This window comes from Arvicanthis niloticus, chromosome 24, assembly GCF_011762505.2.
Source record: "Arvicanthis niloticus isolate mArvNil1 chromosome 24, mArvNil1.pat.X, whole genome shotgun sequence".
NCBI classification, from domain to species: domain Eukaryota; kingdom Metazoa; phylum Chordata; class Mammalia; order Rodentia; family Muridae; genus Arvicanthis; species Arvicanthis niloticus.
The window spans coordinates 193,565-217,400 of record NC_133432.1 but is presented as its reverse complement, the minus strand read 5'-3'; the positions used below and the strand labels follow the sequence as shown (position 1 = coordinate 217,400).

Below are 23,836 nucleotides of genomic sequence, written 5' to 3'. Positions count from 1 at the left end.
TTGATTTGGTATGGATTAGGATTGTGAGTTTCTTGTGCTCTTGATCCATGGCCACTGTCCATAATACTCACAGCCATCTCAAGCCAGATTGCCATGGCTGCTCTCTTTGTCCTCACCATTTGGTGGCTAACAACCACCCAAGAATAAAGAAGACCCACACCAAAGCTACCACCCTTAGTGGCCCAGTAGGGTAAAATTGCTTTCTATTCCTCTGATCTTAAGATCGTTTGGCCTGCAAGTATTAGTTATAGAGAGGTGAGCTCTCCTTCCAGGAATTACAGCAAACCTTCAGTCTTCCCAGTGGTCAATTTAGGCATCTAAGGCCCTTAACCCAACAAGATAAGAAAGTAATAACAATGTTAGAAAGGCTGATTAATCACCATGGGGAAGTTAAATTGCTTCTCCAAATGGAGTTACAAAGGCTCATGTCTAGACTGCAGAATCTCTTGTGGTGGTTCTCAACCTTCCTGATGCTGGGACCCTTGAATACAGTTTCTCATATTATGGAGACACCCAAAGCATAAAATGAATTATATTGCTGCTTACTAATTGTAGTATTGCAACTGTGATGAACTGTAATACTAATATTTGATTTGCAGTTGGTCTTAGGCAGCACTTGAGAAAAGGTTCTTAGATTCCCACAGGAGTTGTGACCCACACGTTGAGAACTAGTGTTTTATGGTATCCCTTGATGATGCAATGTCTTGTAATTAAAAGCAATGGGAACCTATAGCAGCCTTACCCAGACAGGATGACAAAGGTCACAGACCTATCAAAAATAAGGTATGAATCATTCCTCCAGGAAAAGTTCCAGATCTGCTGAGGTTATTATCAAGGTTGGGGGAAGTACAGCATGGGTAGTAGGGGAAGGTCATTATAAATATAAACAAAGGCCACATGAGTAATTGCAGAAATGAGGATTATAAGTGATGTGAGTGTTTCTGTCATATTTTGTTAATGTATTTCTACAGACAGTTGTGATTTCTTTTCTCAATTTCAGGAAATTAATTAAGAGAATATCAATGATTATCACACTTGAAGATGCTGCACTGAAAAATGTTCCCACAATGCGTTATAACATTTTTATGTGTCTGTGCTTGTACAAGGAGTAGTTCAATCATTTTAGGCATAATTATGACCTGGTCCAATACATAATGGTTTTCCTTTTTGCTGAAATTGTAACATTTAAACATTATTATGACTTTTTTTCATTTGGAAATTAACCATGACATAAGAAGATATGATTGTGTGTAAAGTTGACATGGGGTAGAGTTGAGATTGCTGCCTTGATTGTTAAGTCTATTACATCTGGAATTGACTAAAACCCCCAAAGTGACTTTAATCTGAGTCTGGATAGTGGACAGCAATAAAGGAGAGGAGGAGGAAAGGTTGAGACAGAGAATGAGAGGGGGACATGGAGGCTGATGTTCGCTTGTCTGTAGCAGTCAAAGATAATTGGTATATCTAGGTTGGGTATTGTGTTACAACTTTGATTGTAAAGGCATCTTGTTATTGATAATTACGAAATATATAAGCTTTTGGATATTCTAAGCATTAGAGTCTCATCTGTACTGAGCACACATGATCAGCTGGATGATCTGGGCAATGCCATGCCTTGTGGAGACAGCATGAAGAATACAGAGCCACCTCCCACACTGGTGTCTCATGGGTGGCAGGGCTGTTGTTTCTGCCTGGCTGTGTCTAGCTGGCTATGCAACATGGCGGCTGAGGTAGACAGAGTTGCCACAGCATAGCCAGTTGGCTTAACCAGTGGCCGCATTTTAAATAATTACTACAACAGAAGGCATTTGCTCTTGATCTGCTTGCTCTCACCTTGATAGCAAGTCCATTCCTTCACTGACATTAGGGCCACCTTGTTTGGAATTCCAGCTTATTCTAAACTTCTAAGCTGAGACATCAGGTCTTGTGGACTGAGCAACTACTGCATCCTTGCACTTTGCCTTCATAGCTAGTTATTGTTGAATTAGCTAGACCATCACAGCCTCTAAGTCATTCTAAACAACACCCTTTACCTAAAGAAAAATTTATTCTATTTTTTGGTAGTCTATAGAACTCTAATATACTAGACAAGTACTGAAAACTTTTAGAGCAGTTTGGGCCTCACAACCATCTCAGCTCAGATACAAATTCAAAATGACCACCTTCCTTTAACCTTTTGTTCAGTTGATGCTTTGATGCTGGGCTGTTACAGCTATTGGAAAAGACAGTCAATAGAAAAAGTGTAAAGTATCACAGTTGTAACACAAATAATACAATTATATGATGACCTCAGATAGAGAGATTCAAGATTAAGTGAGGAATGGAAAACCAAATATCTTAGCTTCTGTAGGCCAAGACCTGACACCCCTACTCACATGAAGATCAGGTGACAGGAGATTCTTTTAATCCTTGATTTTACAGCACCAGTCTGGAGACCCATACAGTTTCTTGTCCAACACACTGACTCGCTGATTCACTATTAGGCTCAGAAATCAGATTCTTTCTAGAGATTTTCACAAGAATTAAGCACTGGAAGAAACAATCAGTCACATCAACAATATTTTACTTAGTATGTCAGGAGACAAAGTCATATTACCTAAATAGTTATCCCATTTCCATATTGTACAAATACTGGCCAACCATGTTCTCTCTCTCTCTCTCTCTCTCTCTCTCTCTCTCTCTCTCTCTCTCTCTCAGAGGTTTAGCAATATTTTAAAAGCCCTGCTGTGATTGTTTTAATTCAACAGAGCCAAAGATATGAAAATGGATGTGGTTTAATTTAGAAGATAAGATAAGCCCTGTGCTGGACATTCCTATCTTTGTATATTTATCTGTTTTTAAAGAGGTTTTCCTAATATAAATATTTTTAAATTATTAACATGTTTATGCCTCCATAAAATTTAAAATATGTATATATCATAATTAAAAATATAGATATGTTATTCTTATATGAGTGAGAACAATATTCAGTATTAAGAACATCTTCTGATCTAGGAGTAGTAAACTCTTTAAAAGTAACTTAGAATATTAAGGAATAGAGACCACATTGTGTACTAGAAATAGGATAGTGTTCAAAGAGATATCACTGTACCCAGAACTGTATGTTTACATGTATCATATTTTTAAAAGTAGATGTTAAAATTTAATTATATATCCTCATGTTACCTATTCCAAGGAAAGATTCAGACCCATATTATCATTATATATTTATTGCACCTGTGTAGATATATTGTTTAAAAATATTTTTGTCTTTTCATATAAATTTTTAAGTTTATTTTCATTAGGAACAAAATGAACTAGGGTCAAGTTAACAAGTTTAATTTACTTGTAATTCATTTGCTATTAAGTACATGATGTAAATAACAAACCATGTCTCATGAGTATATTCTACATGTAATTACTAAAAAGTCAATTTTTAATAAACCATAAATTTGTGTCTATTGCTTGTCTGGGATTCCTGTTTCAGAATTTTCATTGTCAAGTGAAAACCTCACATAGAAAACTTTAGTAAGCTGGGTATGCCTTTAATCCCAGCATTGAGAGGCAGAGGTGGGAGGATTTCTGGGTTCCAGGCCAGCCTGCTCTACAAAGTGAATTTTTGGACAGCTAGGACTACACAGAGAAACCCTGTCTTGAAAAACCAAAAAAAAATCTTTAGTAGAAAAATTTTTAGGTTGGGAAGAAAGTAAATGAGACATGTCTAGAGCAGAAGAGTACTGAGGGCATTTTATCTCACAGAAAAATTAACTGCAGAAGTAGCTGATGGTGACACCCAGCATAGGGTAGCATAAATGTGCTTTGCTGGCAGCAGTCAGTCTGGCTCTTAGCAACTTATCCTTTGATTATCTGTAGAGTTCTGTGAATATCAAAGTCTTTGCTTCCTTTGTTATTATGCTAGTTTTGGAGGCAAATGGCTGGGAAAAACTTTTAGGTTGTTTTGAGAAGCCTTTCTATAAGTAATAAAGAAGCTATCAGAATAATAATAAAAGAAACCATTAAGATATCAAATGAACACCTAGTAGGCCTGATATTTTTTCTTTGTGTAATAGGGATAATATTGATTCAGTGGGACCATTAAGAATAATGGTAGCCTGTTGCGCACGCCTCTCGAGTCCCCTTCGCCCGCGAAAAAGGACACGAGAGACAGTATTTGGGTAGTTACTACAAACGAGGCTTTACTCCTTGTAACAGCAGAAATGGAAAACGCGGAAGGGCCAAGGACAGGAAGAGGCCTAGCTTAAATACACCCCAGCGTGATGTATTCACTTCTGATTGGCTGTTCACTCATCACCCAATATTATGCCTCGGGATTGGCAGTGACTTTGGCGGGCTTTCTGCCTTTGCAGCTGCGCAGTTAATTGTTTACTTGTGGGAGGATAGGATGCCCGCACCATCTTGGAATGGCAGATTATACCACCGCTAACAGCGGCTTCCTACAGTAGCCACCTTAACCTTAACCCTGAGCCTAACAGTATCCTAACCCTCACCTCTTAATTTCCAAACCTCCTAAACCTAATTCTAAAAACCCTTATCTTAATCCTAACCATGACTGTTTAATCACCTAACCCTAACTCAAATCCTGCTTGCTGTATATTTCTGCTTGAGTATATTTCTCAACTACAGCTTCTGAAGTGAGAAACCCTTTATTAATCTTGATCTTTTGAGATGTTCATATCCCCCTTTAATCTGGGCTATAAATTCTTTTGACAACCTACATATATAAAGGACATTGAACAGGGTGGTGTTTTTCTGTACTTGGCCTACTTTTTTTTTTTTTTCAAAAGAAAGGCGATTTGCTTCTTTATTTGTGTTTTAAAACTGGCATTAGTAGGTAGATATCTCTTCAGAATTCTGGTATACACTGAATATCAGCTGTAATATTCTGCAACATGAAAACAACCAGTCCTTGTTTTTCTAATTTACCTTGTCTAACAGCCTTTATTGGGACATTCTATTAAATAGCCTTTCTGTATACAAAGATTCATTCTCTCTATGATTTGAGACATGTTTATCTACAGAACCTGTACTAATCCAACTATGATTTTTTCTTCACTTTATCATTGATGAAGATATGCTGGCTAACAATAGTGCTCAACTGTCTTTCCCTTATGATTCTGGATTTTCTCCAGGGTTGATTGATACCTATCATCTGGTGAAAGGGGGCTGTAGTTTCCCTGAGCCCAGCATGAAGCTTGTTTTCTAAAACCCCTCTTTAATGTTAATGGTATTAGCATTCTGTCTAAAACTCTACCTCACAGTTATCTGGTGACAGCCAAGTATCCTCCTCCCCATAGCTACTGGAAGAAAATTTTGAAATAGGCCCAAACTAATAAGAATAGCAGGGTCCTGTGATTCTTTTTCCCTAACCTAAATAGTTTAAAATGCCTGTCAGCTTGTTTGGGCCCAGTTAATTAGTTACAGAGGATGTGGAGTTACAAGACAAAGGCTTGTTGAATCATCCAAGAAACTGGCTGGCCATGAAAGATAAAAAGCATGCAAGGACATCCTTAAAAGAACAGAGATATGTCCAAATGAGTAATGGGCCATCTGGTGTTCTTCCACCCTTCCCCCTTTTGGGCCCACTCGGCCTGCACAGCCTGCTGATGTTCAAAAATGTAAAGCAAACAATCGTGTACCCACGTGAAAATCTCTCACTTTCCCCACCCCTTGCCTATAAAAGCCCCAATCCTTTGAGCCTAGGGGTCAGCTCCACTGTCTCCTGAGTAAGATATGTGCTGACCCAGAGCTCTGATATTAAACTGCCTCATGTGTTTACTTCAAGCCTGTCTCTTGTGAGTCCTTGGGTGTGTGCAGTCCTGAGACTCGAGTGGGGATCTGCCTTTGGAGGTCTTTCACTACCTCTCTTTAAAGACAGATGGAATATATTTTATAGGTGTGAGGGGAGGTGTGGGGGAAAGGGATGTCTCAGCAGGCTCATGCCTCCTGCTGAGATATTCCCTCCCCCGGGGTAAACATACCTCATGCTGAGACAGTTCTTCTCCCAGGAGCAACCCACTACAACTCAGTATAGTATAGAATATAGTTTATTTAGGACATGGGGAGGAGAGTTAAAAAGGTAGTAGAGGCAGAGAAATGCAGAGAGAGGCAGAGAGTAGAGGAGTAGAAGCCAGGCATGAGCATTTGGAAAGAGAGGAAGCAAGGGAAGAGCCCAAGTGGGCAAGAGAAAGAGAGAGCAAGAAATCAAGAGATCAAAAGAGAGAGGAAGGGGCAAGCTGCCACCTTCATAGTGGGTCAGGTGTACCTGGCTTTTGCCAGGTAACTGTGGGAAGGAGCATAGATAGAATGCTAAGAAATAATCAGGATATCCTTCCACTTGTGGGTCAGATTAATACCTCCACTGCACCTTGAGTAATGGGCTATGGAAGCTATTCAACTTGATTACAGGAAGAAGACAAGTGTTTGAGGAAAGCTCATACAAGGTCTGAAGTCAGGTCCTGGTAAGTGTAGGATGATCATTGCTCTCAGAGGGGAGGAGCAGGAGGCTGAACAGCCAGAGTCGTAATGCTGGGTACTCCCCCAGGGCTGGGTGGCGTGAGATTCCTCTTTGAAGACAGAAACAAATGCTAATGGAGTGCAAACCTCTCCTGAGATCTGAAAAAGGTCTGACTCTGGCCTGGAAGCATACTTTAACCTTGAGGAGTGGTAAGACTCACTGGCCTATCAAGGCTTCAAGGCAGACCTGCCAATCAGACAAGGAGGCAGGTTCTTCCAGGTGCCATTCTGCAAGTTCTCAGTGGGCTGTGCAGGATTGAATGATTATCTGTGCCCTGTTCTGAGCTCTGCAGTCAAGTGCTGTGTGGAGACCTCAGGGAAGCTCTAAAATCAAGTCATGGTGAGCACAGGATCACTGCTCACAATAGGTAAGGGCAGGTGGCTGAGCAGTGAGAATTGGGGTGCTGGGTCCTCTCTAGGGCTGCATGGGAAGCGTCAGCCAGATGTGACAACCTGTGAAGTCCCTGGTGATGCTCCTCACTTGTTAGATCAGAAATTGACCTCTGAGTAACATCACTATCTTGGCGGATTCTGAATCTGCCCAAAACATTTGAACCAATGTTGGGCCTTGGACGAGGTAACTCCATTTAACCTGTTACCTTCAGTCATGTAGGACAGGTAGAGGGTGTGACTAACAAGTCTCTACCTCCAGAGATTTAAATATTAATGAATTATCACAAGGCCAGGGGTGTAGCTAATTAAGTTATTCCTTCCCCTTTCTCCCTTCCCTATAAGACTGGTCTCCCCTGGCTTTTGGTGGGGGAAGCACATACCAGTTGCGCCCATTCACCATGCCATGAACAATAAAGGCTTTGGAAAACTGGACTCCATGTGTCCATGGTCTCTCCGCCTGATTCCCAGCTTTTGGAACCCTGGAACCTTGCCGATGCAGCCGCCGGCCCGCCCACCGACAGCTGCGTGAATGTGGGATCCTCCGCTGGAGGAGCGGGAAGCCCTGATGCTGGACCACCCTGAGACTCTGTCGCCGGACTCCCTTCCCCCTGCCCGCGAGATTTTTCCCCACAAACCAGTTGCTTTCTTGTAGAAACACGGGTGTTTTCTCTGACTCTGTAGCACATTTGTCCAAACCCTTTTATCTTTTATAGTATACATTAAGAAGACAGGTATAGCCAGGAAGTTGTGGCGCATGCTTTTTATCCCAGCACTCAGGAGGCAGAGGCAGGGGGATGACAGTGATGGAACAATGATCAATAATCACATTCATCAAAAATCAATACTAATCAATGGTCAATAATCAATACTAGTCTATAACCAAAAGTGATCGATAATCATGATAATCAATAATTGATAATCAACAAACAATGCTAATCAATAATCAATACTAATCAATAGCCAATAATGATCAATGATTGATGGCGCATGGCTTAATCCCAGCACTTGGGAGGCAGAGGCAGGCAGATTTCTGAGTTCAAGGCCAGCCTGGGCTACAGAGTGAGTTGAGGGAATTCCAGGTCTACTCAGAGATAGCAGCCGGCCCGAGACTACATTTCCCATAAGGACACCTGCCAAGATGGTGGTCTGAGAACTGCGCATGCGAAGCAAACTCAATCCAAGATGGCGGCCGGCATTCAAACTACATATCCCAGGATGCTGTGAAAAAAGCAAGATGGCGGCCGGCGGGAGACTACATTTCCCATGAAGACTCTGGCCCGGCGCACAAGCATGACGTATGGAAATCCCCACCAGAGCTGATTGACTTCTGTGGGGCCCAGGAGACTGCACCAGGAGACCTCCACTGCCACCGCCCTGATCCAGGAGTAGCTCCTAGGTCCTGGTGGCATTAGCGGGCTCCTCTGGTGTCACAGACGGCACACTGCAGTCTGATTGCCCGCCTCTGGGCTGCCGCAGACCGGCGCGGTGACCAGAACTTCCAGCTACCGTGGCGGCCGGGTGGAAGCAGAGGCCTCGGGCTGCCAGTGAGCCGGTGGCGGTGCCTGTGAATCTGAGGCAGGGCCATGACCAGAGCTGGTTCCAGGTACTGTGGCTGGTGAACCTATGGACACGCCCCCAGACTTGTAGGAAGGAGAATTGTATCATGTTGGGCATTGTTATTGAAAGACCCCCAGGAGGGGAGACCCTCACTCTAGTCTCCAGTAATTGGCAAGACAGCTAGCGGCTTTCTTTTGGGAATCAGGCAGCTGAGGTCGAGACTCAGAGCAAGGAGTGTCGACCCTAGGCCAGGGGGAGAAGGGTATTTAAAGGAAAAAAACACAAACCAGGGGGTTTAGGGGGAAACCAAGGAAGGATATCAAAAAAAAAAAAAAAAATAGTTGAAAGTCCCAGCCCATCGTTCACTCGGTCATGTGGGAAATGTCTTGTACATGTTTTTCTAAGGAATTGAATCTTGCTCAACCATCTACTTTGTGGTCAGCCAGTTCCCGGAAGGACCCAGCTGACCTGTATTTTTAGTTCTCCTTTCTTTGTGGTCAGCCAGGTCCTGAAACCTGGAGCTAGTGAATCAGCTGACCTATATTCTTGGCTCAGCTCTAGGGGTCATAAAAACTTTCCATACCCTTTAAAAAATTTTATATCTTTCAATTGTCACCTGGTCATCATTTTCATGTGGACACAAGGGTCACCAGTATATGTGAAACTGACCATCGATGGACTGTGATTACTATTCTGGGATTTCATTTTAAGATCTAAAATAAAATTCTTAAGTACAGACACAGTGGTACATGCATTAAATCCCGGGAGATGAGCACCAAGCAGATCTCTGATTCAAGTCTTCCTGGTACAGAACATGTTTTAGGTAAAGAAAAGCTTAGATACAGACAAAGTGTTACACATGTATTACCCAGCATTCAGGAGACAGAGCCATGCAGATCTCTAAGTTCAAGGTTCATCTACTGAGTAAGATCCAGGATAGCCAAGCTTAGGCAGTGAAGTTGTTGAAAAATATAAAGCTGGTGATGATGTAATAGAAGTGGCTATGTTCCAGCCCCCAAAAGGCAGAGGAACTCAGCAGCTTTGTCAATGTGGCTCTGGGAGGAAAGAATAGAAGGACTGACTGAGACAATTGATGCTGGTTAGCTGTAGTTAAAAAATTAGTGGGGATGAAGAAGAAACCAGCATCACTGAGGTGAAATCTTCTAGTGAGTGTTTTCTGAGAGGACAAAGAAACTGTGTTCCAGAGATAGCCAAGGTTGTACCTTGTTGTGCACCTGGAGTTGATCATGTGTGAGAATCACTCAGGTGGTATTGGTTTTTAGGCATAAATGAGTCTCATGCAGAGCAGCTAAGGCTTGGCATGGTGAAGGGAGTGTATGACAGGAACACAGTGAATCCTAGTCGCAGGGGAAGAGCCCAGCATATTGAAGATGTCAGACCCATGGGATGAGCAGAAAGAACAGCAGCAGCAGTAGAGCACAGTCAAGCAGAACCTAGAGTGCTATAGATGGAAGAACTGAAGAAGTGACCCAATCTCTTTTGAGGAGCACAGATGATCATGTGTAGATCATAGATACTGGAACAAGAAGCTGTAAAATTGAAGTTACCTTTGAAACCCAAATATTTTGAGATTCCAGAGCTATAGGGTACCTGCTCAGAAAAACAGTTTCAGGTAGTGCAGTAACAGATAGTGAGGTGGATCTTTGGATGAAGTACCTTTTCGACTGCCATGCATGGCTTGTGCTTGAACAGAAGTATCTTTCAAAAATAAGGACCTCAGGCACAAAGATGAGTTTATAAAGTCCAATTCTGTTTTAGAGAGCTCACAAAGTCCACTTGAGCAAACATCCGATGTCAAACCCCCCTTGTCAACAGATTGTCAAGGTACAATTACAGGGTATAAATACACCTAATACACCTTACAGAGAAAAAGAAAATACACTAATACACCTTACAGAGAAAAAGAAAATACACTAATACACTTTACAGAGGAAAAGTTAGCCTAGTCATCATGGTTGTCAGATGATTTTGCCACCTTGATTGGTCCTGCAGATTATGCCAGACATGCAAATTTTAAAATATTAAGTTGCTGGCTTGCATGTTAATGTTCCAATCTTGCTGTAACTGCAATAAATACCCAGCACCCCTAAACTTGGTCTCTCAGATTCGATCTCATGTGAGGCTGACTGGTGAGAATCGTTATTACAGAGTTCATAATAAAGACCTCCATGTGTTTGCATTACAATAGGCTCCTTATTGGTTGTTGGGGTATCTGTGACTTGGACATAACATCTTAATGCATTGACTGGAACCCCAAGACCCTAAGGACTTCCAACTAAAGGATTGAAAGGCCGGCTGTTAAGATGAACTATTGTTTCTATGTCAGTGGCTTGTCTGCCAGATTTGTGTCTGTGTGCCTTGGTTTTCAGGTTTTTCTTGAATATTTGTGGAGGGAGATGACTAAATTGAACGTGGAACCCTGCTACAGTGGATACACTGGAGAGTCATAGCCCTGAAGTGCTTTGAAGATGTTCCAGAGCCTGGTATAGTGGATGGATTTTCTGTGGTCTTAATTTCTGGGAAGGTTAGAACAGACTTGGAACCCTGTCAGGGCTCGCAGCTGCTGCCATCCTGTTTTCATTTCTCCTCTGTCCAAGTGAAGGAATCTGCTGGGTGACCTTTACTGCCCCCTTGTGGCTGTCTATTTTGTGTGTGGAACTTTGTTATTCTCTCTCTGAGGAAATGAGACAGATTCCATCCTAATCGATTTAGTTGCTCGCCCCACACCTTGGGTTAAATCCTTCTTAACAACAGGACTTAGACTCATTGACTAGTCCATGACAGAGAGCCCTTTCAGACGGCATCCAGGAAAAACTCAGGCTCTGCCTACCTTGTTTTACAGGGTGGAAAAACAAAGACCTCATTTCCCACCTCCTGAACTACCCTCTGCCTAGTTCATATGTGACTCTATAGTTTTGAACTTGGAGCTGTCATGAGATGGAAGGTCATTATTCATTGATTCTAACAAATATAGCATATTCTCCTTGGGTCAGAGATCCTGTCCTTTGTTGGTTGTCATTTCCAGGTCTGTGAGACAATCTGCGTTTCTGTACACCTTCCAGCTGTTTTAGCCTCCTCTTTGGTAGCACTGGCCTGAGAACCCAGGATTAAAGATGCCTCACCCAGGTCAGCACAGCCTCTGAGCTCCCCCTTCCAATGTTTTCTTCCCTGCTCTGAGCCAGGTGCCCTCCCTATTTTGTCCTTGCTCAGCCACAACTCCAAGTCTCTCATGGGGTGGCAGGAGCTCCTGTATTGATATGGTTAATTCATTGGTTTGGGGTTTTTACAACTTCCTCATTTATTATTGTGTGTGTGTCATAGTTGTTTTCAGTTCTCAACATTTTAGAGCTTAAATCATCTGAGGGAACCTCAATCGAAGGCGTGCCCTCAAAAGAATGGCTGGTTTCTATGTCTGTGTGAGAGAGATAGTGTTGATGATTGATTAGGAAGACTCTTCTACTGAGGGATGCAATATCCATAAGCAAGTGGCCCTGAGTTGGATGAGAGAGCTAGATGAGCTTGAGACAGTGACCAAGCAAGCGAGCAAGCCAGGAGACAGTGTTTATCCATGCTTTTTGCCTTCAGTTTCTAATCTAAGCTCCCAAAATGATGGACTGATCTGACAGAACCACTTACAAGAACCATTTATTACCAGAGATGCTTTTACTTAGAGGATTCAATCACAGCAGCAGAGTAGCAAGTTAGAACAACAACATGGTATCAAAGGGTTATTTTGCTGCTGGACAGAATCTATGTAGTAGATTGCATTCTTGTGGACAGGAGCAAATTTTGGGTAGAAAGGTTTTGGATTGGTTGGTGTCTTTAACTCTCCACTGGTGGTCCTGCCTGACTGCAGATGTGGCCTCTTCAGTCTCCATATCTAACTGCTATTTATCTCAGCTAAGATCAACCCCATATACTCCTTGTCACCCTCCAATTCATGGTCTCTGGCACTTCCTAAATGTAACTCTTCTCCCCAGCCAGCTGCAAATTTTGATTTATTTTCCCCCTCTGGCCCTCTCTTGTCTCTCTCCACACCTGTTGCTGGTTCTCTCTGGTTCTATTTTCTTATCTGCTCTTCCATCCAGTTCTCTTTCTTCCATCTGCCTCTTATGACTGGTTTATTCCGTCTTCTGAATGAGATTCAACCGTGCTCATTTGGGCCTTCCTTCTTGTAGAGCTTCTTTGGGTCTTTGAAGTCTAGTGTGGGTTTCCTTTATTTTATGATTATTATTCAGTTGTAAGTGAGTACACACATGCATGTGCTTTTTAGGTCTGGTTACCTCACTCAGGATAATAGTTTCTAGCTGTATCCATTAGCCTACAAAATTCATGATGTCCTTGTGTTTTATAGCTGAATAGTTTTTCCTTTTGTAAATGAACCACATTTTCTATATCCATATTTTGGTTGAATAAAATCTGGAATTCTTCCAGTTTCAAGCTGTTATAAATAAAATGGCTATGAACTTTGTGAAGTCCCTACTCTAGCTCTCCCGCCTGCACAGAATCCCTCTCTCCAATATCCTCTGTTTCTCCTTTGAGAATGTGTGAGCTCCTGGGTATATCCACACCGTGCTGCATCAAGTCTCTGCTGGGTTAAGTTCATCCTTTCCATTGAAGCCAGACATAGCAGCCTAGTTCAGGGAGCAGATTCCAAAGATAGAGAGCAGCTTTAGAGACAGGCCCTGCTACAGTTGTTGGAGGACCAACATGAAGACTGAGCTACACATCTGCTACATATATTCCAGGAACCTTAGTCTAGACTGTGTGTGTTATTTTGTGTGTGAATCAGTCTGTGAGTGTCCCCAAGCGTCCAGGTTGGTTGAGTCTGTTGGTCTTCCTGTGGAGTTCCTATCCTCTTCAGGGCCATCAATTCTTCCCCCAACTCTTCCATAACAGTCCCTAAGGACCATTCAGTGTAATTGACTGTGGTTCTCTGCATCTGTTTCAAGTCAGCTGCTGGGGTGAGCCTCTTAATGGAAAATTATGCAAGGCTCCTATGTGGGAGAATAACAGACTATCCCGAATTAATGTCATGGATTCAAGCTTGTTCATAAGGAGGGTCTCCAGTTGGGCAAGTTTTCATTGGCCATTCCCTCACTCTCTGCTCCAGCTTTCCCCCTGTATTTCTTTTTAGACAGGACATATTTTGTTCTGTGTGTCTACTGTGTTGTGGTTGAAACTGATCCTTCAGCTTTCTTCTCATGCTCCCATACATTCCCCATTTGGTCTCGGCCCCTAAATCACATAAGATACAGTATAAATATTTGGTATTCAATACTAAGCTATTTTGCAAGCCTGGTGGTTTTATATATTTAACTTTATATCTTTTGTTTATTTTTTTCAAGACAAAATTTCTCTGTGAAGCACTTCCTGTCCTGATTGTAGATATAGAAACCACAGAAGCCACCTGACATGTTTTTGTAAAATAACCAAATGCTTCTGTATACCTCTTCATCCACATCTTTAATTTTAAAATTTGGCAAAATATATTATATTATATTTCTCTGAATGGCATATGTTCATGATATCAATACTGCCCAAGGCTTCACACTCATTGGATTCCAGGTGTATGTCATTCTGTCTTACTCTTGGGTTTTTTTTGAAATCTTTGAATAAATAAAAGTATTGTGCCTGTGTGGATGAATATGAATATCATGTGTGCCTCATCTTTACTGTTGTCAGAATATATCCTCCGTCCTCTTGATCTTGAAGAAATGGGTAGTTGTTGATCCCCATGTAAATACTAGAAATTGACTATCATTCTGTGGAAGACCAGCAAGAGCTTTCCAATCCTGAGCTATCTTTCCTGCTCTATGTTTCTTATTTCTGATCAACATATACATTACTAACATTTTCATCTGTCCATTTTTAACTGTTTAAATATGCATTCCCTTCTAGTAAAATTTATTAATGTTGCTGTTTAAACTGGTTCACTTCATTTTTTTGCAAGATGGATACAGAACTGCAGTGAACATATATTTCTTTGTAGGAACTTCAGTAAAGAACTGTGAGTTCTCTCTATCATTTTTGTTTCCTTGGTTGATTTTTACAGGGGAGTGAGGGTCTTAATATGTAACTTTTCCTGTCCTCCAACACTTCACATAGACCATGCCAGCATCCAGCTCAATGACATACATCTGCCTGTACCTTTGTGATTAAAGACATGAGCAAATACACGCAGCTTGCCCATCATTTTTGTAGTTAGTAATTGTTCATACAACTTTTCAGATGTTTGCTAAGTACATTTGATCTGTTTCCCCCTGTATATTCCTCTCAGTTGCCATTTGTGTTGCAAGGCTATATCCTATTCAAAGGGATCAGAAGCAACACAGGTGAAACTTATATTTCAATTTCCTTCTAAAATGACAGCATAATTAGACTATAACTTCTGTTTAAGGAAATAAGTGGAGGAAGCACCAGAATTACATTATTACATTGTCTAGAAAGTATCCATTTATTTACAGTGATGTCATGATCATGCTTTCTGTTGTACACTTGTATGGGATATTTTAGGATGCAGTGACTTATGATGATGTGCATGTGAACTTCACTGCAGAAGAGTGGAATTTGCTGGATCATTCCCAGATAAATCTCTACAAAGATGTGATGCTGGAGACCTACCGGAACCTCACTGCTATAGGTAAGACTGTGAATTTTGTTTTGCTTTTCAAAATAATGGAACTAGTGATTCTTAGTTATTGATGATCCTCTGTTATTTCAATTGAGAACAAGGAAGATTGAGCTGAAGAAATCAGGTTCAGTGCTGTCAAAATTCACAGTAACTTGAATTTTACTTCATTTCCAATAATATATCATTAATTTTCTGGTATTATGTTTTAGGTTACAGTTGGGAAGATCATCATATTGAAGAACAACATCAAAGTTCTAGAAGGCATGAAAGGTAGTTTTCATGTGCAAGCTAATACAAATATGCCTGTGAGGAAATTTTAATGTGTTCTGGAAGCTCTAAAGAAAAGCAAGTATTTAAAAAAAAATCAGTCCTTTAAGTATAGCTATGATTATAGTATTCTCACAAAGCCATGTTCCTCAATGTCAGTTATCTGATTTATGTTTGTAAGGCATTTCTCTAACTAAGAAGACACAAAAACAATACCTTAACAGATACTTTTAATTGTTTTGTAGCTTTATTAGAGCTTTGCTGTGGAACTACCAATCTGAATAGTCTCATAATATTTAGCTGTTGCACATTGAATAGTGATAAACATATATCCAAATCCATCCAATAAGCAAATAGTCCATGGTAAATTTGGTGATACTCATATTCTTTAGTGACATTACTAGGTTTATTGAGTGGTCAGTTAATGAGAGTGAAGAAAGTCGTGGAGAAACCTTATTCTATATACCACATGTCTACAAAGAACAAAATGTCAAATGGTGTAAATTCAATATGGAAACTTTTCACTTGTCCTTCTTCTTTTAATGAGTATATCAATTGTCAGAATGGATAAAACCCTGTGAGCATAGGAATGTTGAAAGAAGCAATGTACCTCTTTCTACTCCAGAAAAATGAGAAGATATGTAGTATTCTGCCTTTGGTAGACTTTCTGAATACAATAGACATTTGCAATTAATTGGTTTTCTGACATTATTTGGAACATCCCCAAGTCACACTGCAGAAAATCTATGGGTACTAGAAGTTTGGAAATTCTTCTGTTTGTCCTGGCTCACAGTGCTGCTGTGGTGTGATGCACACTACAGGAAAAACTAAGAAAGCAATCAGGGTTTTTATACCTTGATATCTTCAGACATGTGAAATACATCATATAGAAATCTCATATAGAAAAAGGATGTTATAAATGTGAGCCAAATGATCTTACCATCACAGGTATTTTCAAAGAGGTAAAGCAACCCATACTCAGCGAATACAACCATGAACATCAAAGCCATAAAACCTTACAATCTGAGTGTTCTTTATTATTAGACCAACTGCAAAATTTATTCATATTGATAAAATGATTGATCAGGCTAATGAATGTGGTAAAGCTTTTACATGTGCCCATTATTGTTGCAGGCATGAAAGAAGTCATACTGGAGAGAAAGCACATGAATGTAATCAGTGTGGTAAAGCCTTTTCAGGTCACAGTGGTCTCCAATATCATAAAAGGACACATACTGGAGAGAAACCTTATGAATGTAATCAATGTGGTGAGGCCTTTTCATGTCACTGTAGTCTCCAATGTTATAAAATAACACATACTGGAGAGAAACCTTATCAATGTAACCAATGTGGTAAAGCCTTTTCATGTCACAGTAATCTCCAAAGACATAAAAGAACACATACTGGAGAGAAACCTTATGAATGTAATCAATGTGGAAAAGCCTTTTCACAACAGTTTCATCTCCAAATCCATAAAAGGACACATACTGGAGAAAAACCGTATGAATGTAATCAATGTGGTAAAGCCTTTTCACATCGCAGTCATCTCCAAAGGCATAAAAGGACACATACTGGAGAGAAACCTTATGAATGTAATCAATGTGGTAAAGCCTTTTCAGGTCACAGTGGTCTCCAATATCATAAAAAGACACATACTGGAGAGAAACCTTATCACTGTAATCAATGTGGTAAAGCCTTTTCATGTCAATGTCGTTTCCAAAAACATAAAAGAACACATACTGGAGAGAAACCTTATCAATGTAGTCAATGTGGTAAAGACTTTGCACGTCAACGTAGTCTCCAATATCATAAAAGAACACATACTGGAGAGAAACCTTATGAATGTAGTCAATGTAGTAAAGCCTTTTCATGTCACAGTAATCTCCAAAGACATAAAAGAATACATACTGGAGAGAAACCTTATGAATGCAATCAATGTGGTAAAGTCTTTTCATGTCACAGTAATCTCCAAAGACATAAAAGAACACATACCGTAGAAAGACCTTATCAATGAAATCAATGTGGCAAAGCTTTTTTATGCCATGGTAGTCTCCAATATTATTAAATGACACATACTGGAGAGAAACCTTATCAATGTAATCAATGTGGTAAAGCCTTTTCATGTCAACGTCATCTCCAAAAACATAAAAGAAAACGTACTGGAGAGAAACCTTATGAATGTAGTCAGTGTGGTAAAGCCTTTTCATATCTCGGTAGTCTCCAATATCATAAAAGAACACATACTGGAGAGAAACATTATCAATGTAATTAATGTGGTAAAGCCTTTCCACATCAGAGTAATCTCCAGTATCATAATAGAACACATACTGGAGAGAAACATTATGAATGTAATCAATGTGGTAAAGCCTTTTCACATCAGTGATCTCCAATATCATAATAGACCACATACTGGAGAGAAACTGAATGTCATGAATGATGTAAAGCCTTTCCAGGACACAGTCATCTCTGAATACACAAAAGGAGTGAAACCTTATGACTGTAATGAATGTGGTAAAGCCTTTGCATGTCACTGTACTCTCCAAACACTTAAAGGAACACATACTTTAGAGAAACCTTACAAATGTAATGAATGTGGTAAAGCCTGTGCATATCTCTGTAGTCTCAAAAGAACACAACCTGAGCAGAAACCTTTTGATTGTACTAAAGTTGGGAAGCGGTTTACATGACACAGTGGTTTCTGAATACAGAAATGAACACATATGAGAGAGAAACCATCTGAAAGTAATCGACATGTTAAAGCCTCTGCATATCATAATCATTTGTTTTGTTTTGTTTTGTTTTGTTTTGAAGCAGGGTTTCTCTGTGTAGCCCTGGCTGTCCTGGAAATCACTCTGAAGACCAGGCTGGCCTCAAACTCAGAAATCTGCCTGCCTCTGCCTCCAAAGTGCTGGGATTAAAGGCATGTGCCAACACTGCCCGGCTATCCTAATCATTTTTAAAAGCATGAAAGAATTTATAGTACAAATAAATTGGTGATTTAAATAGTCTTGACCCTAAAAAGTGGCAATCTTAAGTAGATGTTACTTTTTTGAAGGAAGTGAATTACTATGGTGGTGGTCTTTGGAGCTCAGGCCAGTAGTACAAAACAGACTCTCCTACCACTTGGCTGGAAGACAGTCTCTTCCTGATGCCTTCTCATGAAGATGCAGAACTCTCAGCTCCTTTTCCAGCATCATGGCTGCCAGCATGCTGACATTCTTCCTGCCATGATGGTAATGGACTAAACATTTGAAACTGTAAGCCAGGCCCAATTAAATATTTGCCTTTAATGTAGTTGCCTTCGTTACAATGTGTCATCTTAGCAATGGAGATTCTAAGACACAAGTTGGTACTCCAGACTTAAGCATTGCTACGATAGGCCTGACCATGTTTTTTTGTTTTGTTTTATGGAACAATGTGAATTTTTAGACTTTAGTTTTGTACATGCACTAAGTGGAACTTAATGCACCATCCTAGTAGGAATATGAAATACATATGTAGTGAGGGTAATTTGAACTTTGTATGTGGTTTTTATGATGTTTTGCTGAAGAATGTTCCTGTCTTTTGCCCTTGTCTGTAGAGTGTCCTTGAAGAGAAGGTAGAGAGGTTGATGTTCATTGCATTGACAAAGGCTCAGTAAATCAAACAAAGCCTTTGACCTGTGTTTAGTCTCATGGTGATTGTTTTGAGCAAGCATAGTAATCTTAGAAAGAAAAAAACATAAAATATTAGGTCAAAAGAGAAAAGCCTCACCAGGAAGTTGAATGAAACTAAATCCTGTGATTAATGATATTAAATGGTATTAAAGGAATGGTGACATTAGGGCAAGATTTCATCCACTTAAACTTATGGATTTGCAGTGGTACAAAGGAGAATTGTATCATGTTGAGCTTTATTATCACCTGGTTATTGTTTTCATGTGGATGCAAGGGTCACCAGTATGTGTGAAATTGACTATTGATGAACTGTGATTACTATTCTGGGCTTTCATTTTAAGATCTAAAATAAAATACTTAAATACAGGCATGGAGGTACATGCCTTAAATCCCAGGAAATGAACGTCAAGCAGATTTCTGATTCAAGTCATCCTGGTACAGAATATATTTTAGATAAAGAAATGCTTAGGTACATGCAAACTGTTACATGTGTAGTACCCAACATTCAGGAGACAAAGCCATACAGATCTGAGTTCAAGGTTAACCTACAAAGCAAGTTCAAGGACACCTGAGGTTAGGCAGTGAAATCCTTGAAAAGTATAAAGCTGGTGATGATGTAATAGATGGGGCTGTGTTCCAGCCCCAGCAAGCAGAGGAACTTAGCAGCTTTGTCCATGTGGCTGTTGATTTAGAAGCAAGAATAGAAGGGACAACTGAGACACCTGATGCTTGTTAGCTGTAGTTAAAAAATTACTGGGGATGAAGAAGAAATCAGCACCACTGAGGTGACATCTTCTGGTAAGTGTTTTTTGAGAGGAGAAAGAAGTTGTATTCCAAAGGTAGCCAAGGTTGTCCCTTGTGGTGCAGCTTGACTCAGTCGTGTGTAAGACTCACCCAGGTGGCACTGGTTTGTAGGCATGAATGTTTCATGCAGTGCAGCTAAGGCTTGGTACCATGAAGTGAGCATGAAAGGAATACAGTGAAGAGTGTTTGTCATAGAAGAACCCAATATATTGAATATGTCAGTCCCATGGGATGAGCAGAAAGAACAGCAGCAACAGTTGAGCAGTGTCAAGCAGAACCTAGTGTACTATAAAGGGAAGAGCTGGAGAGAAGACCCTGCTTCTTTCTTTTGAGGAGCACAGAAGATCATCTGTAGATCCCAGATACTGGAACAAGAAGCTGTAATTTTGAAGTTACTTTGGAGACCCCAAGATTTTTAGGTTTCCATGCTATAGGATACCTTCTCAGGAAAACCACTTTCAGGAAATAAAATCAGCCAAAGAGAAAGAATTGTGCTGCACTGAGGAAAGCAGGAAGGAGTTGGAGTTCTGAAGAACCGTTTGACATCAGACACGGAGATGCAGAATTTGGAGATTGCCTTGTTGGCTTTTAGTCTTCTTTTGGCCCAGTATGTCCTCACAGTGGTGATTAGGAATGGTGAAGTAAGTCCTGTAAATCTGAACATATATGATGTGCTATTTGTTTTGGAAAGTATAAGGAATTATAGTTACATGATTGGATGAATCTCAAAAGAAACTTTGAACTTTGGACTTTTAACATTTTGAGAATGCTATAAATTATGCAACTTTTTCATTTGAACCTCACATATTTTGTATTATGCTATTTTTAAATATGTTTCCCATACACTCATGTGTATGCACAATCATATTGACTCAGGGAGTGGGAGGAAGTTATGAGATGTTTCCTTATTGGAGGAAGTCCATCACTATGGGGTGGGCTTTGTAGTTCCACCCAGTGCAGAATGGACCCTCCTACTAGCTTTCTGGCAGACAGTCTCTTCCTGGCTGCCTTTGGATCAAGAAGCATCATGGTTTCTTTCATGCCTGCCATGATTCCTGCTATGATGAAAAAGGACTAAATCTTTGAAACTGTAAGCCAGTCCCAATTACACTGTTGCTTTTATAGGAGTTGCCTTGCTCATGATTTCTCTTCATAGCAATGGAAACTCTAAGACAGAAACCCAATGAGTGTATTTAATATGATCAAGTCTTTCAACAGTTCTCTAGTCCTTATTATCGTGAGAGAATATGTGCTAGAGAAAAACCTTATGAACGTGTTTAGTATAATGAAGCCTTTGCACACCACCATAGTCGTCATCATTATGAAACTATTCATACTGGACAGTGGTTACATAATGTGCTAAAACTTTTATGTTATGGGGTCCACTGAGATCCAACACAACTCAAACACATGACAAGGCAAATGATAAGAATTTATTGCAATCTAGTCACTACTGATGAATCAGGGCCACAAAATTATACTCAGAAGCTCAGCTGCAATACCCCAGCCTCACCCTTACCCCGAGCCAGAAACTTATATAGCTTCCAAAAGTCAAAACCAAAAGTCCTGTGCCAAATTACAGTTACATTTTTCTCCCAATCACATTTTTTTTCTGTTGTTACTCTATGTCAAATGATACAGAATGTAGATTGTGTGGTCTACATTATCACAGCCATTTGTTCTTTTGTGGATAGGAACATGTATTATATTTTGAGGAATAAAACACGAATAACAAATCATGGTTAGGAACAGTTGTTATGTTTTAGGTAACAAAACATGAATGATGAAAGCTGGTCAGATATTGTTAACTACACAGGTGCCCTATGACCCGGGACTTGAACTTAGTTTCAGTTTATCATTAAGTGGAGGTTAATAACAAAAAGGCAGTTTTTAGGGCAAGTTTCTTTTGCTTCTTCCCAACATTTAGATATCACGGTCATCTTCAAATACATAGCAGAACACATATTGAAGACATATCTTACAAATGTAATCAATGAGATAAAACCTTTCACAACACAATTATCGATGAACATAAAAGAATACATCCAGGAGAGAAATGCCATGAATAAGCAATGTGGTAAATAAAGCCTTTGCATGTGGCAGTAGTCCTAGAAACGGTGAGAAAAAGTCATAATGTGAGAAACCCCATAAACGTAGTCAATGTGTTAAAGTCTTGTACTTTCTGGTATCTTTATAGAAGACTAAACTCTTTAGTAAGTAATCAATCTATTAAAGACTTTGTATATTACCGTAATCTTTGAGCACCTTCAATAATATCAAAAGTAATCTGTGACTACAAAGAATTTGGTAAGATCTTACCCAATACACTGACACTGAGTTACTCAAGTTATGAGTAAAAAAATGGCAAGCGTCAACAATCATTTCTAGCATTACGATGTCTGTATTTTGCTTGCACTTGCAAACTTATTTGTAAATACAAAGGCCACTGGTTTTTTTTTTTTTTTTTCTATTTTTTAGTTAATCATATATCCAACAACATTGCTGAAAGGGTTTATAAGCTCTGGGAATTGCCTTTGGGAAGTTTTGGTCCACTTATGCATACTATCATATCATCTGCAAATAAAGATAATTCTAATCTATATTACCTTCATCTTCTTCAGTTTTATTGCTCTTGCTAAACTTTTAGATGGGATTTTGAATAGATGCAGAGAGAATGGATCACCTGGTCTTGTTTATGAATTAGTGGAATTAATTAGAATTTCTCTTCATTTAACTTAATGTTGACTCTAGGCTTGCAGTAAAGTGACATTATTATGTTTAGGTTTGTCCCTTGTATCCTTAATCACTCCAAGAACTTTATCATGAAGTGTGATTAAATATTGTCAGAGAATTATTCATCATCGAATGAGATGATGAGTTGTTTTATTTTCTTACATGTTAAGCACATTATGTTAAGCCATTCCTGGATCTCTTTAATGAAGCCCACCTCATTGATCATGGAGGATAATCTTTTGACATGTTTTCTATTTTATTTATTAAGTATTTTTGCATCTGTTGTTTTAAGGGGAATTGGTCTATAATTCTATAATTCTCTCTCTCTCTCTCTCTCTCTCTCTCTCTCTCTCTCTCTCTCTCTCTCTCTGTGTGTGTGTGTGTGTGTAGCTGAGTCTTTACATTGATTGACTATTTGGGTAACCATGGGTTCACAAAATAAAATCAGCAAAGGTTTCTTCTTTATTGTTGAATACTTTGAGGAATATTTTTGTGAACTCTTCTCTAGAAGCCTGGTAGGATTCTACCCTGAAACTCATGGCCCTGGGCTATATTTGTTGGCAGATGTGCAATGACTTCTCTTTTTCTGGGAGTTTAGGTCTCTTTAACTTATTTATCTTAGTTTGATTTAACTTTGGTAAGTGGAAACTATTGAGGAGATTATCCATTTCTTGTAGGAATTCCAATTTGGTGGAGTACAGGCATTTTAAAACTATGTCTTTACCATTCTCTGGATTTCTTCATTGTCTGTTATTTTGTCACCATTATCATTTTAGATTTTATTAATTTGGATATTCTCTATCTTTTAATAAGTGTTTCCATTTTGTCTAATAAAAGGCTCAAAGGATCAACTCTGAGTTTCATTACTTTTTGTCTTCTTCTCTTTCTATTTTATGGATTTCAGCTCCCGATTTGATGATATCTTGATGTCTACTTCTGTTCTTCATTTCTCACTCCCTTCTTTCTGTTCTAGACTTTAAAACGAGCTGTTAAATTGCCAGTGTGAGACCTCGCCAGTGTTGTCATGTAGGGATTTTGTGCTATGAACTTTCGTCTTTGAGACAGTTTCATTTTCTTTTTATTCCATAAAATGTGCTCACCACAGTCTGTAACTCCAGTTCCTGGAATCTTATATCCTCTTCTAGTCTCCATGAGCACCAGGCACACACATGGTACATATATGCATGTAAGAAAATACTCTCATAAACTAAAAGTAATAAAGTCTTGACTCAACCCTTAAAAGTATTTGTCACTCCTG

General features: G+C 39.7%; 1 pseudogene across 1 annotated transcript; it reads left to right on the top strand.

The window, feature by feature from the left end:
* Nucleotides 1–8,171: 8,171 nt before the first annotated feature.
* On the top strand, nt 8,172–23,429 carry LOC143437513 (uncharacterized; annotated as a pseudogene). Its single transcript, XR_013106944.1, has 5 exons — nt 8,172–8,509; nt 10,854–10,967; nt 15,001–15,127; nt 15,328–15,388; nt 16,520–23,429. The product of XR_013106944.1 is annotated as an uncharacterized LOC143437513 (transcript).
* Nucleotides 23,430–23,836: the final 407 nt, after the last annotated feature.